This window comes from Meles meles, chromosome 10, assembly GCF_922984935.1.
Source record: "Meles meles chromosome 10, mMelMel3.1 paternal haplotype, whole genome shotgun sequence".
Taxonomy (NCBI): Eukaryota; Metazoa; Chordata; class Mammalia; order Carnivora; family Mustelidae; genus Meles; species Meles meles.
The window spans coordinates 3,788,824-3,806,378 of NC_060075.1; the positions used below are offsets into that span (position 1 = coordinate 3,788,824).

Consider the following 17,555-nt stretch of genomic DNA (forward strand, 5'->3'; position numbering starts at 1 on the left):
TTAGGGGCCACATTCATAATATTATGTTTGAAGCTTTTTTGTTAATCTTCCATTATTAGGCATATAGTAGTAGATTGATGTCTTCCAGATCTCGGCCTACATTACCTGTCTGACTTGGATCTTCTTTCACTAGTTTCCAAGGTCCTAGTAATAATACTTTACTGTTCTTTACCTTTCTCATAAAACGGTTTTTGAGGAATGGTGAATCGAGATTTCCAAAAGCAGTCCTCCAGGTCTGAAGTGTCGGAGTAACAAGGGAGAAGCAACGTGTTTAAGGGCTTGTGAGAGTATTTCGAAAGGATTTTAGGAGTTTCACAAGTGATGTGTGTCTGAAAAAGTATTGACAAAAGGATACAAAACACTGCTAGGAGTGCTAAAGGAAATTAAATGAAACCTCTTCTCCATCTTTCCAAGGCTGGAGTAAAGATTCTGTAATATCCTCAGAAGTAAGTCAGCTACAGAGAAATCGATACGTTGCACACGTTTATACAAATTCCACTTGTAAAAAATGCATACTAAAAATACCCCAGGCCCACATTTAAATTTAGTGATGTCTCCTAAGGAGAGAAACCCCAGCTGTAAAAGATCCACTCAGTTAAGGAGCATTTGATGAGCACCAGCATGGCTGGCAAAGAATAATGTTTGCGCCAGGTTCCGCTCTCCTGGAACCTGTCATCCAGCTGGGGGAGACGGACCGTCATAAACATAAATGCCACAAAGGAAAACACACGGGGTTTAATGAAGGCACATGGGGAGACCCACAGTATTTAAGGAGATCTGAGGATGAACTGGGGCGGGGAGACTAAGATGGGTGCACGTGCGAGAAAGCAGCTGGTCCCCCGTGGTGAGGAGTCCAGTGTGTCCCGGGAGCAAAAGGACCAGCGTCACTGGAAGGAGCCTGCAGGGAGGAGCTGTGAAAATGGATAAAAGGAACTCTCCTTTAGAAGGGAGTCAGGGCCGCAGGGGGAGCGCTAAGGCCCAGCACTCCAGGCCAACTGCAGACCCAACAGGAAAACAGGTATCTTCTAGGGGACCAAATTTTATTATCCCAGCAAGAGGAAGGAAAGTTTCCTCCTCCCCCAGAAACACCCCAGCCAGTGAAGGACAGTCGCAGCTCAGGCAACGAGGGACTGTGACTACAGTCCAGCCAATGAGGGACAGTCACAGCTCAGCCAATGGAAAGCCATTAGACTTGTAACTCCAGTTGACTCCAGTGGACTTTTAGTTTACAACAGCCGTCCCCCTTCCTCCCTTTCTTCTGTGACAGAGTCTCCTGTCCTTGATCCTCCTGGTTTGCCTATGGCTTTGCCTTAGCGGCAATTCTCTGCTATTCCCAGATAAACCCATCCTGCCAGTAAGGTAAGGGGTCGTTTTATTTTTAAGGTTAATAGACTGCAACAGGAAGTGTGTACCACAAAAAGTACACACACCAAGTGTGCAGTCACTGGAAGCCTGCACAAGGGAAGTGTACTCAGCGGGCAATCACAGGAAGCATATGTACACAGGAAGTGCCCACACAGGAAGTGTGTGCTCACAGGAAGTGGATGCCCACAGAGGAAGTGTGCACGCACAGAAATTGGATGCCCACACAGGAAGCATGAACTCGCAGGAAAGGGATGCCCATGCAGGAAATGTGCGCTCACAGGAAGTGGATGCAAACACAGGAAGTGTGTGCTCACAGGAAGTGGATGCCCCAGCAGGAAGTGTGCTCACAGGAAGTGGATGTCCACGGAGGAAGTGTGCACGCACAGAAAATGGATGCCCACACAGGAAGCATGAACTCGCAGGAAATGGATTCCTACCCAGGAAGCGTGCGCTCACCGGAAATGGATGCCCACCCGGAAAGTGTGCGCTCATAGGAAGTGGAGGTTGGAGATGCCAGCAGGAGCCAGATTGTCCAAGACTAGTTAAGAGGAATGGCACCAGATTCACACACCACTGGGGGTTCTGAGCCTGTTTGACCATGTGACATTGTTAGCAGGGAGGGGCCAGGATGTGACCTGGAATTGGACGGAATCAAACCATGGGGAAGGAAGCCAGCAGGAACAGCAAATCTGGAGATCAGCCATTTCCTCCCAGCATCTGCTTCCTTCTCCCTGAGCAACTCTGCACCACATGCTGATGTTCTCCCCACTCCACCTCTCTGTGCGTGAATCCAATAACATACCATAAAGGGGTCAAGGGAGTGAGTGCAAGATCATAGTTCCAGAGGCTTCTAGTGTTAAAATTCTGATTCCTCCCTGGTATCTACGATTCCTCCCTGGTATCTCTTCTCGGTCCCAAGAGGAAGACTGTCCAGCGGACAAAGAGCAAAGGGACAATTAGCCTTGTATTGTTGCATCCTTGGCGTTCCCCTGGGGGATGTCTGGAAATGACTCATCTCCCTGATTCGCCACTGAACTGCCTGCTGAGGGAGGAAATATCTCTAAACACAAAGATGGCACTGAGTTGCAATGCTGCCCAGTGGGAAACGGAATTGGGCTTTTTGAACTTTCAGGCATGAGTTTCCACAAACTCTGGGTCTGGAAGCTCTTCCAGCATGAGGTGTGTCTCATCCCATTAGCAGGCTGCTGAGCAGAGGTGTGGACCTAATTAGCAGAGGCGATGGGAGGTCGGTGCGCCTGTGGGGGACTCGCGTGGTTCTGTGGCTACCACTGAGCTGGTTCTCTGCCTCCCTGGGATAATGCCAAGTCTATGCTGGGGGAATGAGTCACCGAGCTTATTATGGAAGTGAGAGATCAAGTGTGCCCCGTAGATTCAAAGCCACTCCTGAAAATCACATATTCTGTCCCAGATACAGCGGGAGACCTGCCACCTCAGATCCGGACATGCCCTACCTTGTCACTGTCCTGTTGAAGACCTGCACTTTTTTTTTTTTTGCTTTATCGATGCTTTGATTGACTTCAAATCGTATAAAAACAAAGAAGTTAGGAGTTGAAGGAGAATAACATTTCTGTGTTTCCGCAGCAGTGTTAGGCTTCATGCTTGGTTGGAGCCATGCTGTGTTCATTTTTAAAGAATTTTCTCGGGGCACCTGGGTGGCTCAGTGGGTTAAAGCCTCTGCCTTCGGCTCGGGTCATGATCCCAGAGTTCTGGGATCGAGCTCCGCGTCGGGCTCTATGCTCAGCAGGGAGCCTGCTTCCTCCTCTCTCTCTGTCTGCCTCTCTGCCTACTTGTGATCGCTTTCTCTCTGTCAAATAAATAAAATATTAAAAAAAATAAAAAAAGAATTTTCTCACCTACCTCCTGTCTTCGGCTTGTGAGCTCCTGGTGATGGGCAGCCCATTTCCTCTTTCCTTGGACTACCCTTATGTCACCTCACGACGGGCTCTGTCCCTGACAGAAAGCCCTCCAGTTCTACTCAAGAGCATTTCTGTAGTCACTAAGTACATTGACTCATCTCTGGGAAGACACACACGATGAGACAGGGTAGGACAGCAGAAGCAGTAGGAAGGGATCCATCCCACATCTACAGCTGACTGGCTCTGTGGCCTTGGACATTGTATTTCACTTCCCTGAGCCAGTTTTTTATCTGTGAGGCATGCCAAAATAAGGTCTTCTATAGATGAAACAAGACGCCCTTTTGAAGGCCTACCAGAGTCCTAGCCCAGAGCTGCCTCTTTTTTGGTATATTTATGTAATGATGAGCATAATAACTACTATGGTTATGTTCTCTGTCTCTGTGTCTCTGTGTCTCTGTGCAGGGATCCTAAACCAGGGAAGACAGACATGAGTGAGGCCAGCAGGAAGTGCTGTTCACAAGATGATACGGGGCAGAGAGGAGGGAGCAATTGTTTCACACTGAGAAGGAGAGTTACAGAGCAGCTAACATGAGCTGGGACTTGAGTTAGCAGTGGTCCTCGAGGAGAAGTGTGGGAAAGCCATCCTGGGAGAAGAGAATACCACCGAACACAGTGCAAATACCCGTGAATTCACGGTCTCTACTGGGAGTAGTGAGCTGTGTCAGACAGTTAATGTGTGCCCTATATTGGTGACCTGGGGAGGGACGAGGCCAGATGTCTGGGGCCACATGACGGAAGCCTCTTTGCTGCTGACTGATGATGTAGACTTTGTCGTTAAGGCGATGGAAATCCACTGAGACAGGAAACATCTTTTTGGCTACAAGGTATGAAATGTACTGAGGAAAAGGAGTAGGAGGGCCCCTTATGAGACTGCTGAAATGGAATGAGTAGCCATGGGAACAGAGGAGAAAGTGAGAGGAAGACAGACACGACAGAGGGGGGAGAATGGGGACCGTGGCCCTGAGAGGAGGAATGGACGCGGACACCATATTGACAGAGACACTACGACTCCCCAGTGCATTGGGCCAAGCTGAGAATTGGCTCTCAGACAATAACTACAGTCTCGTGTCACTTTAGGACATCGAAAGCCTCGTCTGGTATATACAGAATATATTTAGCAAGCCAGGGGGAACACTTAGATCGATGACGAGCTAGCAGTAGACCCAGAAATCAGCTCTCTGACCCAAGATTCCCGGATGATGAGGGTTGGTGGAGGTTCAAGTTCAGTGATTTCTGTCTCAGGAAATAATCGTGACCCAGTACAATGTCAAGCCCTAGAATTCAACACAGAGGAAATGAAAATAGTTCTCCCACCTAGGTTAAATTTGGGAAGAGGAAAAAAAGTTCTGATCCTAATTTGCCAGACACTTCACTTGCCATATTTTTCCTTCAAGGATATTACGTTTTATTTACTGGTAACAAAGAAGTGCATCTGTATAAAAATGGCAGTTCCAATTTATTTTTGTATTTTCGGGCTAACATTTATTTTTTTCAGAGCAGTGAATTGAACTCATTTCTATCACAATCAGAATTTATATGAAGTTTCATGAGACTTTCTAGCCTTTTCTCCTTGAGTATCTCTCCACAAGACATATCTAAGCCAGAATCCAAAAGGCACCTTCTCAAAATATTTTTTCCTTAAATTATCTTCATTTACATAATGAACAAAGCTTCACATTTATCCCCACAGACAACATTAGTTCTTCTAGATGTAATTAGTACGAGAAAAGTCCCTTACCATTCAAATTATTGATTTAATCAAACATTCTGCTAATCCAATATTCTCCAAATAGGATTTTGATAACTTTCCTGATGCACATTATAATTCCAGAACAAAAGATAGGAAGCAGCTGAAGGAGATGACCTATTTCCAAATGGGCCTTACTAATCATACTGAGTTTCTACTTGATTTAGCAGTGAGGACCTCTGACCTGAATCTCTAATTTTCTATGCGGTCATAGCCAGGGAATGTCAGAAGAAGAAAGGCCTCTGAGATCATTTATTCGGTTTTCCACCACGTGAGATCTGGTACCATCGCTCACAACATACACTCCTTGAAAAGAAGAGATTATGGCCATGTAAGTTGGGGCTATACGGCATGTCACAATCCCTTCTGGAAGCTTTGTATTTCACACTGGATTAAAATGGGCTCTACGTCTTAGGATAAATAAGTAAATTTAACTGTGCAGAATCCAGAAATCCTCAAGCTAATTCAGTCATCCTTTCCATCACATAACACCTTTGACCATCCTGCAGAAGTGGTGGAAATCAAGATCTCGTCCAACCCCTACCCCCTGAATCATACACATTAGACCCAGGAAGTTGAGTTGTTTTTCCTGGGTTAGCACCCCTTCATCCTGATTCTGAATCTGCTATCCACTGGCTCCGAGCTCACTCATTTGTTTACTAAAGCATGCTGCCTTGCCTCTGTTCATGTCTCGTTACACTTGACAAGAAGAGTCATTTCTCCATAGGCAGCGTGTTCCAGAAAGACCTGAAAACATCCGTCCCAGGGATCTTCCAGGGTGATTTGTTCAGAGCTGTCTTGGCCACCTCTCGTATGGCCTATTCTTGCTTTATCTCATTTGTACTGGGAAGTCATGTGTACACTTACATTTATAATTTTATTTACGATGGACATCCAAATGGTGACCTCTCTGAATAGTCTAGGTCTTCAGGTCAAAGTACAAAGGAGAAGGAAGGAGGGATAGAGGTTTGACGTTTGGCCACCTGTGACTGGGCTTGGCAGCTTTGTCTTCAAAAAAGAACTCTAGATCCTGGTTTCAGCATCAAAACAAAGAAACAAAAAGCACCAAAATGCCTGTCTACAATCTCGATACTAACCAGCCCCGGTTCTAAGGGAGTCACTATCTAGACCAGCTCAGTAGTACGGCACAGACAGCTTCTCCAGCTAAGGTGTAGCATGGCTCTGGCTAGCCAGAGGCACCCTCATGGGAGGTTGCCTTCTCCAATGTGCCCCCAGTTACACCAATTCCCATGAATGGAGTGGAGAAAATGTGGGTTAAGAGCCCTTCCAGCTCCCACGGTCTCTCCGATGTGTTCGGAGTTTGAGGACCACCACGCACCAAGCTGGGAAAAATTCTGAAGACAACACATTGGAAGGAAGAAAATTCTAGGTGTTTCGGGGGATAAGGGGACTGGGATGACAGACCTTAAAGATTCATGATGAAGATATGATGTCCTCAGTGAGGAAGAAAAGAAGCGAGGCTCAACTCCACTCCTGCCTCCTGCTCTCCCGCCCAGAAAGGAACGTGCTGCACCTTGGGTTACTCAAGTAAAGCCTGGAAAACCATCACCTGGCACGTTGCTTAACAGTGTGTGATGGATTCTGCAGTCGAAACTGCCAGGCTCCAGGAGACCAAACCAGAAATATCTGATGTGGGTCCCCACTGGGGCTGCCTTTGGCTGAATGTCTGGAGCCATGGCTGCTGTCGGAAGTGCAAACTCACTTGGAATTGTCAAGTCCACGAGCCATAGGCTACAGGACATGCAGGGGACAGATCACTCAGGACATGGCTCCAGAGCCTCCTCTAGGAGGAAAAATTCATATACTTAAGTAAACGGCAGGGATGCAAAGAATCACATGTAGGGCTTCAACAGCCGCTGAGCCTCCGGGAAACCACAGCATCTAGTTGGCCCCTGTCCATATACCGCCACGCGTCCTTCTGAGGAGGAACTCTCTGGTGCCGTTACTCTATCTTGACCCGCCCTCACTCCCTGAAGCGCACTTTGAGCCCCTTATCTTTGTGTTAATAAGACGAGGACTTTTCAGCTTCCTCCTACGAAGAGGTGCACTGGTACCCTTCCCTAGGAACGGGACAACGCAGCCCGCTGCTCGGGACGCACGGATGTCGGAGCTGGAAAGCAGCTCAGAGAGTGATGGTCCGACAAAGAAGACTTCCCAGGGCGGGCCTACCTTTGTTCTTAGACAGAAAGAAATCCCACCTGACCCCCTTAGGGGACTATGCCCACGGAAGGAAGGATTTCTGCCTGACCCCACAAAGAGCTGCATTGTGTGATGCTGCCTGTCCCCACTCCTCCCTCACCCCCCACCCACCCCGCAGCACGATCAGAAGGAGTGGAGGCAGTGGCAAACCGGTCACCTGCGTCCACGCCTCACGCCCAGCAAGCGGCCCGAAGAACAACACGCTGGCTCTTCTCCAACGTGGGTAAAACCCTCTTCATGCGTCACGTTCCTCATCAAAGACTATAATTCTGTTTTATATCAGTACCTGAAATAAATGTGATTTGTTTCTGTCACAGTAAAAAAAAATGTGTTGTATTTAATATCCCTTAACTCTAGGCAAGTGTTTTCTTAAAGGGTCCACCACAATCCCTTGGATTATTTTTTTTATCTTTGTTTTTGGCTCTGACATATTAGTGTAATTGCTTTAAACAGCATAGCTCAGTAGCTATCAAATGCCCAAACCATATCACTTACAGTTGATATGATTTTGAAATTAACTTTACACGTAATTTTTCAGCAATCCAGAAAACATTACAAAAAATAGTAGTGAAATCCCAAAGGAAAATAAGAACAGGAGATCCAAGCAACTAAAGGTAATTATTTTAAATCTAACTTGACCCCAGACTTGGAATCTTCCAAGGAGGTGGGAGAAAGATGAGAAGAGCAGAACCCACCAGGAAACATCACCGGAGACAGCTTGGGGTTGACAAGTGAAGAAAGCCAGTATGAGTCGAGAATCAAAATAGTCTTTTAAGAATGCAAATGATGAGGTGTTCAAGGTTGGCAAAGTCAGGGTGTTCAGAAGGCAAGTTGGAGTTATGCGCCTGAGCAAGGGGCTTTCTTCCTGGCATACAAGTAATTTCTTTGTATCTCCACATTTTGTAGCCAGGCTTGAAATGGGATAGTTCTGCAACAAATGCATTTCAGCCACATCTCCAGGTGTAAATTCAAGCAGAGATGGGAGCGTGTAGCCACAGGAGAGATGAAAACAGCCCAACTTCTCAAATTTGTGTATATGATCGCAATGCAAGCAACTGAAAACTATACTTGTGTTGATCTTGGCAACAAACCCGTGAGGACATGTTTAACTGATCTACCAAGAGAGCAGTCTCCTGGTCCCTCCTCTTGCCTGTCAGGGAGGACCTCGACCAAAATGCTCTGACAAATGAGAAACCTCTGCACGGTGACACACGCATGCTGGCCTGTCCCCGGGCAACCGCGCTCTTGCCCGTTGTCACGACATGACTATTAAGAGCTTCCCTTTCTCCTCTTCATGTACTCTGTTAGGATGCTAATTTATATGGTCACCTTACTTATAGGTCAGTAGCCCTCCATTGGTTCTCCTGAGCTCTATTTTCCTGTGCATAGCGACCAAAGCAAACGTAAATTCTGTTTACACTTAGGACAATTTCTAGACAGTTTTGCTACCTCCTTGAACCAAAACGCATTTCAAAGTAGTTGCAAACCTCGGGCTGATAGACTTTATGCCTCATCTTCAGGTCAATGACCCCATCAAGGATTTATCTATGTTAAAAATAACCCTTTGTCTCATACATTCTTGGTTTTGTTTTTCTAGGGAGGTACTACAGTGAACACTTAATGAAGAGATTAAAAATTGGAATGCGTGAGTTCTATCCATATAAAAATCACAATTTGGTTCTTGCGGACAGAAAGTTTCATTGAATTCCTGGGGCAACCATGTGATAACAGGACTCTACTAACCAAACCCCACAAAGCCAGGGAGCGCTTGGGCGAAAGTGGAGATGAACGATGAAGGGAAACCATTTACAGCTGCACTAGCTTGTCTAGAACATGATCTCTTTGTGACCTACGAATTCTAGGCTCTCTCCAACCAGACAAAGATCTTTTCTGTTTTAACCTCTATGACGCGAACCCGCTGCCTTCACTCTCGCCTCTAGCCAGGGCACCATTCCTCAGCCCAGGGAGTCATCACACCTCGCCCAGCCAAAGAAAGCGAGTACCAGCGCAGTTCCACTTTTGTCCACTGCGAAAATAATCAACACGTGAACCCTATGGATGGCTGGTCGGAATAACGTTTTTTTCTTAGAGAGAGAGGGAGTGGGGGAGGGGCAGAGGGAAGGGAGAGAGAATCTCAGACTCCCCACTGAGCATAGAGCCCATGGTGGGGCTCGATCTCATGACCCTGAGATCGTGACCTGAGTGGAAACCAAGAGTTGAGCAGCTTAACTGACTGAACCAGCCAGGTGTCCCAAGAACGGTAACTTCCTTGAAAGAAGTCATGCTGTGTGGACTGATTGTCCATCGCCGTGTCTGCAAATGTAAGGGTTTCATACACTTACAGAAAGGTGCCCAGCTCTCTAATGGTTGTCCTGGGCATCTACACATCAGCTCCTTATGTCTTACAGTTATGTTTTTCTGACACGACTGCATCTCATTCCATAGAAGGCAAACTAAGATACAACTCAAGGCACACTTTTTGCTTCAGAGTAGAATTTTAAGATGTAAGCAGTATACAAGAAAAAGCAAGTAGAATTTTGAAAGGGCTTCAGAAAGGTCGACTTGTGTCCCCGTCTTGTCCTGTGAAGACTCCTGGCTCCTTCCTGGCTTCTCTCCACTGCTCTGTCTCTGAGAGTCTTTCCAATACTGTCCCTACTTCCTCAGCCCTCATTCGCCCTTCAGGGAACGCTAACCTGGCTTTGAGTCCCACTACTCCTAGTGAACGGGCAAGAAATGGTTCCTCTCGGCGTCTCTAAAGCCCTCCATGCGGCTTAGCCAATGGGCACATTTTGTCCTCACCTTGGCCTCTGTCCTCCAACCCCAGCAGATACACCTCCAGGGTCTCCTTTGGGGGAACCTTAAGGGCTTTCTCTTTTATTATCAGCCTTTTCCTCCTAGGTGTGATGGGTCATGACTTGCCTCCGAGTATCGCCTGTACGCCAACTCCTCCCACGTCTTCTTTCAGCCTGGACCTCTTCTCTCACTGCTGTCATCGACATGGCCTTGACATTGCTACCTGGACCTCTCCAGGGGACCCCAGCTCCGCAGGCCAAGCACCCACCACGGGAACCTGCCCTTCCCTCAGTCTTCTCAATTACAGAGAATGGAGTCAATATTACAGTCAGCTTAATACTGAGCACAGACACCATCACAAATTCTCGAATCTCCCGCCCCGCCTGCAAATCAAACCCATCAGCAAATTCTATATTAATTTTATTCTGAATACTGTGGAGCCGTTTCTCCTTCCCATCTGCACTGCCACCATCGGCATCAAACACTTCAGGGGCCGGGGACAGCATTGAGACTGACACACTTCACTCCTTATCCTGGTTTTCCTGTGTCGCTGCTCGCGGTCACCCCTTCTCTTGCATCCACCCTGTCCCTGCGTGTCTCACGATGAGCCTTGCACCTTCCCTCCCAGGCCCTTCGGAGACGTCTCCTGACCGTGCAACCCCCTTGTTCTTGCTCATCTCCCCTCCTCCCACCAGCAGGAGACCAGCTCCTTCTCCTCCTGTCAGTCTCAATCAAGTGTCAGCCCACAAGGGGACTTCCGGAACTCCCTCTCCCAGCTCATCACTCCCCATTGCAACACTGTGTGTGTCCTCATACTGACGCCAAAACCTGAAAAGAGTCAGACAAATAAGCAACAAGTAACAAGAAAAAGAGGGAGAGGGTGAACCCCACGAGCCAGGCACCACGTCCGCCTGTCAGGTCCCTGGTGGCTAGCTTCGGGATCAGCACGCAGCAGGCATCCAGCAGGGTTTGCTCAGGGAACACACACTTCTTCCTCACCGTGCGTCAACATAATCCCAATGCATCCCGCACTCACCAGCCCCATGGGCCAACAAGGAAGAACAGAATTCGTTTGGGAGAAGACAACGCTCAGAAGATAAAGACACTGATCATACCACCTAGTTTGCAAAATGTCCCTCATTCTTGCTGGGAAAAAAAAAAAAGAGCTATATCCCTGACAATTTTAGACCAAATGCTTCCATGTAAATGTTGCCCAAACGCTCAAGGAAGAACTGACTGTAAGGCTGAGTTTCCAAAGGGGCTCCGGGGGGGCTCAGGAGGGAGGGTATCCTACTCTTGGTTTCTGCTCAGGTCATGATCTCAGGGTCATGGGATTGAGCCCTGAGTCAATCTTTCTCCCGCCTCTCTCTCTCTTTCTCTCAAATAAATAAAAATAATAAAAGATTGAGCTTCTACTGAATTTAGGGTGATGGTGACATGTTCATAGGACTGCCTCCAGGCAAGCCCTGGACCTCACTTTGAAGGAAGAAGCCATTCTGGCCCAGGGAGAGCAGTAGTACACGAGGCAGGCAGTTATTCACTGATGCAATTACTTCACATGAGTCCAATGCAGAAGGTTTTGGGGGATCGTTGAAGTCAATTCAATTGTGGTTCATATTCTTTATATGTTTGTTATTCTGGTATCATTTATATTCTGTTGTAATTTGCTTCCCTTGAAACACCTTTGTTCCTTCTTATAAATAAATACCCCTGGTGTGTCTCATCCATCCAGGCTTCAGGCACAGGTGGTTTGGACAGAGAAACAGCACCCAAGGATCTGTCCCTGACTGCCCCTGGCTGCTTGCTTAAGACCCCTTCAATGGCTAATAGTCAGAAAGCAGAGAGTCTGATGGTTAGAGGGAGGAGGGTATAATGATCGGGACCTAAAGGTCATGAGTCAGTTTCATAACCTAAAAGAAAAACTTTCAACAGTCGTAAAAATACAACTTTGTGCCAAAGCCACATTACACATATCAGGCGCCATAATTGTACTTGGAGGTATTATTGCTAATGATTACAGCAAATTGCTCAAGTCTTATCATCACTCCCATTGTATGCTTGAAGACACAAAGGCTCACAGGGTCTAGAAACATGCCCAGCATCATTCCGCCAGTGAGGGACAGATAATCTACATCTCTTTCCAATAACCTACATTTATTTTACGTAATAGATTGCAAGGGATGTTTGCTAAGAGAGTTATTTCGAGATCACATCATGCATGTGTTGGCCGCCTCTTATTTTCACTGATTATGTGTAGTTTCCTTTCCAATTTGCACATTAATGGCTCTGGGTCCTAAGGATGGGAAATGTCTTATGTTGTTGCCTCATCACACCCACTGCTTTGGGCCACCCCACCTCCGATCAGGATGCAAACATGAGAATGTATGAGCCACTCTTAGCACTTTGGAGATGGGGCAGCAAAGAGTTCTGTGATGGGAATAATCATTTCTAATCATGATTTTATACCTTTGGGCTTCCAGAAGGTAATGACTTCAAGCCAACGCACACAGACACCCGAGACAAGTGAGCCCAGTATTTTCTGAAGATGTGTCCTTCCTTAGCTGTATGTGCAAATTTTCAAAGTGCATTAAATGGGAAATAAGATAAAGTGGTATTTCAGTTGAAGAGAAAGGCCGTAAGTGGTGATTTTCAGTAATTACTAGAATTGTGGAAATACTGTTGGTTGAATGCTCTCTGGGATGACGAGTTCTTTTAAATAGCAAGCAGTCCAGATAATATATTTTTATGTTTCATTTGACATCTGCAGATAGGGAAAGAAGAATTTGGTTTTTTGTGCTGCTGCTGAGCTGATACACACTGACACGTTCTGGCTGGATGTCCGTGTGAGAAACCCAAGTCTGTTATGCGTCATCGCAAAATTCCACGAGCGCCGACCCAAGAGCAGAGAACCGAAAACACGGGCCTGTCAGTGCACATGGAACATTCTGTCCAGGACAGGCCATATGTTAGGCCACAAAACAATTCTTAATAAATTTCAAAGATCAAAGTCATACAGATAACTTTTTGGATCACAATGGAATGAATCTAGAAATCAATAACATACAGAACACTGAAAAAATTTACACCGATATACGGAAACTAAACAACGCACTAATAAATAACAAATGGATTAAGGAAGAAACCACATAAATTGAAAAAATCCTTTGAGCCGAATGAAAATGAAAAGATAATATACCAAACCCTTGGTGACACAGAAATGGCGGTTCTTAGCGATAAACACTTACATTAAGAAAAAAAAATTGCAAGTCCATATGCTAACATTGTACCTTAAGAAGCTAGCCAAAGAACTGCAAACTTAGCTCAAAATGAGCAGAAGGAAGGACATACAGAACAGAGCAGAAATAAATAGAATAGAAACCCAGTAAATTAACTAATGAAGGCAAAAGTGGGTTCTGTGAAAATCAACAAAAGTGACCTGTGCCTCGACCGACCACGGCAAATTATTCACAGTGAATTTTTCACTCCAAGACAGGTTCCATTCAGTTCCCACCAAATCAGTGTTTCTCGTGCACACAGATTCTAACCAACATAGGAAGTTACCTAATCAGCAGCTGTTTCTGTTGTTCTGATAAAGTACGGGGCGCTCTACTCATGGCCACTTTCCACCACTCCATTTGACTCTTCAATCTTTAGTTCAAGACTATGTTTTAGGAAAACCTCTTTAAAATGAGCACATAAAACATAGGAAGGATATTTCAGAAAAGAGAACTCTTAAGCCAACAGAATCAGTGGTATTTTGTTAAAAGCAAAACTTCACGTAACCTAAAAGCTGAGAGAGCCACAGCAGGGCACCAGCCAGCGTTGAAGTTGGAGAGTAAAGACGCGACTATGATACAGTAATACTCTGCTACAGGAATCAGACCTGCCCCGGTCGTGGGGAGAGCCGGGGATGTAAAGGTCTGTACAAGAGAGATGCAGCCTCTCGAGGTAGCCTCCAGCCCCTGGCGGTCAGCGGGACCGCAGCCGTGAAGAGAACTGGACACAGGTCAGGGAAGGGCAAAGGTGACGTGGGGCCTTCTGGTAGCCTCCCTCCCCTCTCCCCACCTCGAGTCACTGCCTCATTTCACCTTCTAAATCTCTCTCTGCTTTACTTTTGGCCAATCTACCTCAGAACCATATAGAAAGGGAAGAAGATTCTGGAAAATCCTAACAACAAGGGTCAATTACCTAATTAGGTAAATTACCTAATATTTCTGAGTTTCCCTCTCCTCATCTGTTAAAAGGGCATGATATTATGTCCCCTGAGATAAAATAAAACTAAGTTTTTACCATTGGTTTTTATTTTAGAGGAATCAGAAATAATAGAGAATTGGTGTGTGCATCCATCCATTGATGGATGCCAAAAGGTTGGATGAGGGACGGAAGCAAAGACCCAGGGTAGCCTGGAGGGGTGACGTCAAAGCTTTCTAGCCTAATGTGGGAATTTTCTGAGAAGCACATCGTGGACATGGGTTGGAAGAGTTTCTCCTTCTTTACGAGTTTACAGAAGCCCCTCTAGGGCTGTTGACCCCACTCCCCACCAACGACTCACCCATGTTTGGTCTGGTTTGTATACACACTGTTCCAGGGAGCCAAGTCTCCACCCAGAGCAGGCATTCACCGTTGCCTCACTGCAGGCAGCACTGTGTGTCCATGTGACCTCCACAGGCTTGCTGCCCCTTCCTGCTGTCTGCGGACTGCGGACCTTCATGAAGGTCATTCTTCATAAAAACGCCAGCGATCGTCTGGGAACGACAGACGATCTCAAGAGATCCCAAGATCTCAAGCCAGATCTCAAGGCATCTCTCGCGACATTCCATTCTCTGCCAAAGTCAATGCGTTGTCGCCGTCCTGCCATCCCAGAGGGGAAGCTGAAGACATTTCACACGATACGCCATCTCAGATGTGAGGAGAGAAGACGTTCATAGCTGTCTGAGAAAACGACCTGTATCTCCTGGTTACCAGGCTAAACTGGCCACATCTCCAAGAAGAGCCCTCCTTCTGCGAGGCAGGTTCCACTAGCTCCTCGCCTTGCAGTCACGCCCAGGTTTCCTTATTTGTTTGTTTTTTCTCGCAGCTTCCATACATCCAGACACCTGCATCCAGACGCAAGCGTCTCCTCTTTGGTCCCACTGTCTGTGGCACGTTCGATCCCACGCGGATTGCTGTCCTTCTCAGCAGGCAGGACCCCCGGAAGCAGACTATGAGACACACTGGTGGCACCCACACCGGGTCCCAAGACCCAGGACGTGGCCGTGCCGCCTTCCTGCCCTGGAAACACAGCCCATGGTTCCGCTACCCGCCTCGCCTGCCTCCCACCCAGCCTCCTCCCATCCACCCCGTGCTGAGCAGACACAGGAAATGTCAGTTAACGTAAGTTCATTAAAAGCAGCCGTCTCCGATACACACCTCTCCAAAGCTCAAGGCATTTGATGTTCATTTTGCAAAAATCATTACATTGCAGAGTCGTGAGCTGGCAGGTTCCAAGGCATGTTGGATGGTGAAAAAAGGAAGGTTTGCAAGAAAAGCCAGAGAGGAGAGAGAGAAGAAACTTGACCTCATTTTTCAGGAACGAGCATTCTTTAAACAAACCAGCACTGAGGTAAATCCAAAACCTAGATTGCCCTGACCCCCCAAGAAGAGACAAAGACAGTTGCGTACTGAGCGCATCACTCTCACATGAGAGTACAGAGACAAGGGGTATAGCACTCACCCCGTAGAATCAGTGTCCGATTAAGAAGATGGAGAAAGGCATTTCCTGAACGGCAAACACATGTGCCTCAAAGGTCAAGCAGGGTATCCTGCATACAGACACCTCTCCAATAAATCATTTCGAGTGGCGAATTTGGGACCATCATGTGAAACTGTCGTGTTTACCAGTTTGTTACATTTTATGCAGTGACCGATGGCTTCCTATGTGTAGTTCATGCAATGCTTGGGAAATGAGCGTCTAGATTAAGTTTCTGCGAGTCCAACCAAGCAGTCCTTTCAATGTATGTCCTTGCGTGAGCGTGTATCGCTCCCGTGGGCTCACCTCGTTGCCACGGAAGGCAGAGGCCGGTGAGAAAGAGCGTTTGGACGCGAGGGTTCTGGGGACTGTCCAGGTCATCGCTCTGAGGATGCCCTATGCCGACTTGGACTGGAGATGAAGAAGGATCAAGAATGAAGACTGTTACCTGCTCCAGAGCCAGGCAGAGCTTAGAATTTGTTTTTCAGTTCACAGTACCTTATTTTCTTAGGGTTGTTCTCTCCGTTCCCCTCCCAGGAGAAGAGGCTGGCCTTGAACAACTGTGGTATCTGATTAAACAAAAACCGGGCTGGATTAGTCAGTAAAGAGAGGCCGAGAAAGGCAGATCAGAAGTCATTCAAGCAGAAACGACTGGTTTATAAAGGTGGGATGGCGGCTGTTCAAAGGGAGGTGGGGGGAAGGCAGGGGTGAATGCAGACACGGAAAGCCTGAGGCTCTCTGTGAAAGAACAAGGCTCGGTCTTGTTTTATTGGAGAAAGGACACGTTAACCGCTTGTGTACTTGCTCGACGACCTTCTGAAAGAATTCAGAAATCCAACCACAACGGAATGGCTCGAGGGCGGATTTACCAAGGGGCTTCCTTGAAGTGGGGGAGGCCAGAGCTAAATGCTTCCTGTCTCCTCAACGAGGGGAATATTGGGGGGGGGGCTGCTTTCTAAAGGCCAATCAGAACAAAGCTTTTTATCCTCTTGCAAAATAGAGTCAGATACAAAGATTTCTTCTTAAAAGAAAGGAAACGTCCATCTGTCTGTCCATCCGTCTGTCCATCCGTCCATCCATTCAGCCATTTTTCACTCAGTTCTTCTTTGAAGGAGAAAATGTACACGAAGCAGAAGGCAGTCAGACTGAAGAAGCTTATGATCTGTTCGCGCAACTAACCGAAGGATACAGGTCTTATTTAGCCGACATACATATGCCCACACGATAGCGGTCACGTGGAGGCCATGGAATGTTCTGGAGAAGGTAAGGATTTGACCGTTTGTCACAGCTATGCACACTTGGTTTTATATTTGCTTCCCCATCTAAGCCATTCACAACTGGAGAGAAACCCTTCTTCTTCCTCTCGGAATTTGGGCTCTCGGGTGGGGTCACCTCACCCTCTGATGATCAGTCTACGGCCACAACAGTGGCAGGCTACAACCCCTGGGAACGTGAGCCGCCTCGCCAACCCCGATGTAACTGTGAATGGCTGTGTACGCACGATAACCTTCCCCGGTTTGCACTGTCCTGGTTTCACAAGGGAAAGGCCTAGGCTGAGTCAAAGCCGACTAATCTGCAGAACTCAGCCTCTCCGGGTTGTCTACACCCCCAAACCACAGCTCTTCCCACGCACGGACACACTCTACAGGTGTCTTCAGGAGCAAATGGCCAAATGCACGGTCCCGTGAACGTTCCCAAGCCCAGACTCCACCTACGGCCGAGACGCAACAGCAGGTGTGCCGCCTGGCGTCACTGCCTGGAGGGA

The 17,555-nt window shown here is 47.1% G+C and overlaps 1 protein-coding gene across 3 annotated transcripts in view; it reads right to left on the bottom strand.

Moving 5' to 3' along the window:
* DPP6 (dipeptidyl peptidase like 6) overlaps positions 1-17,555 on the bottom strand; it is an 864,911-nt gene that overhangs the window by 583,858 nt on the left and 263,498 nt on the right. The window lies entirely within an intron of this gene.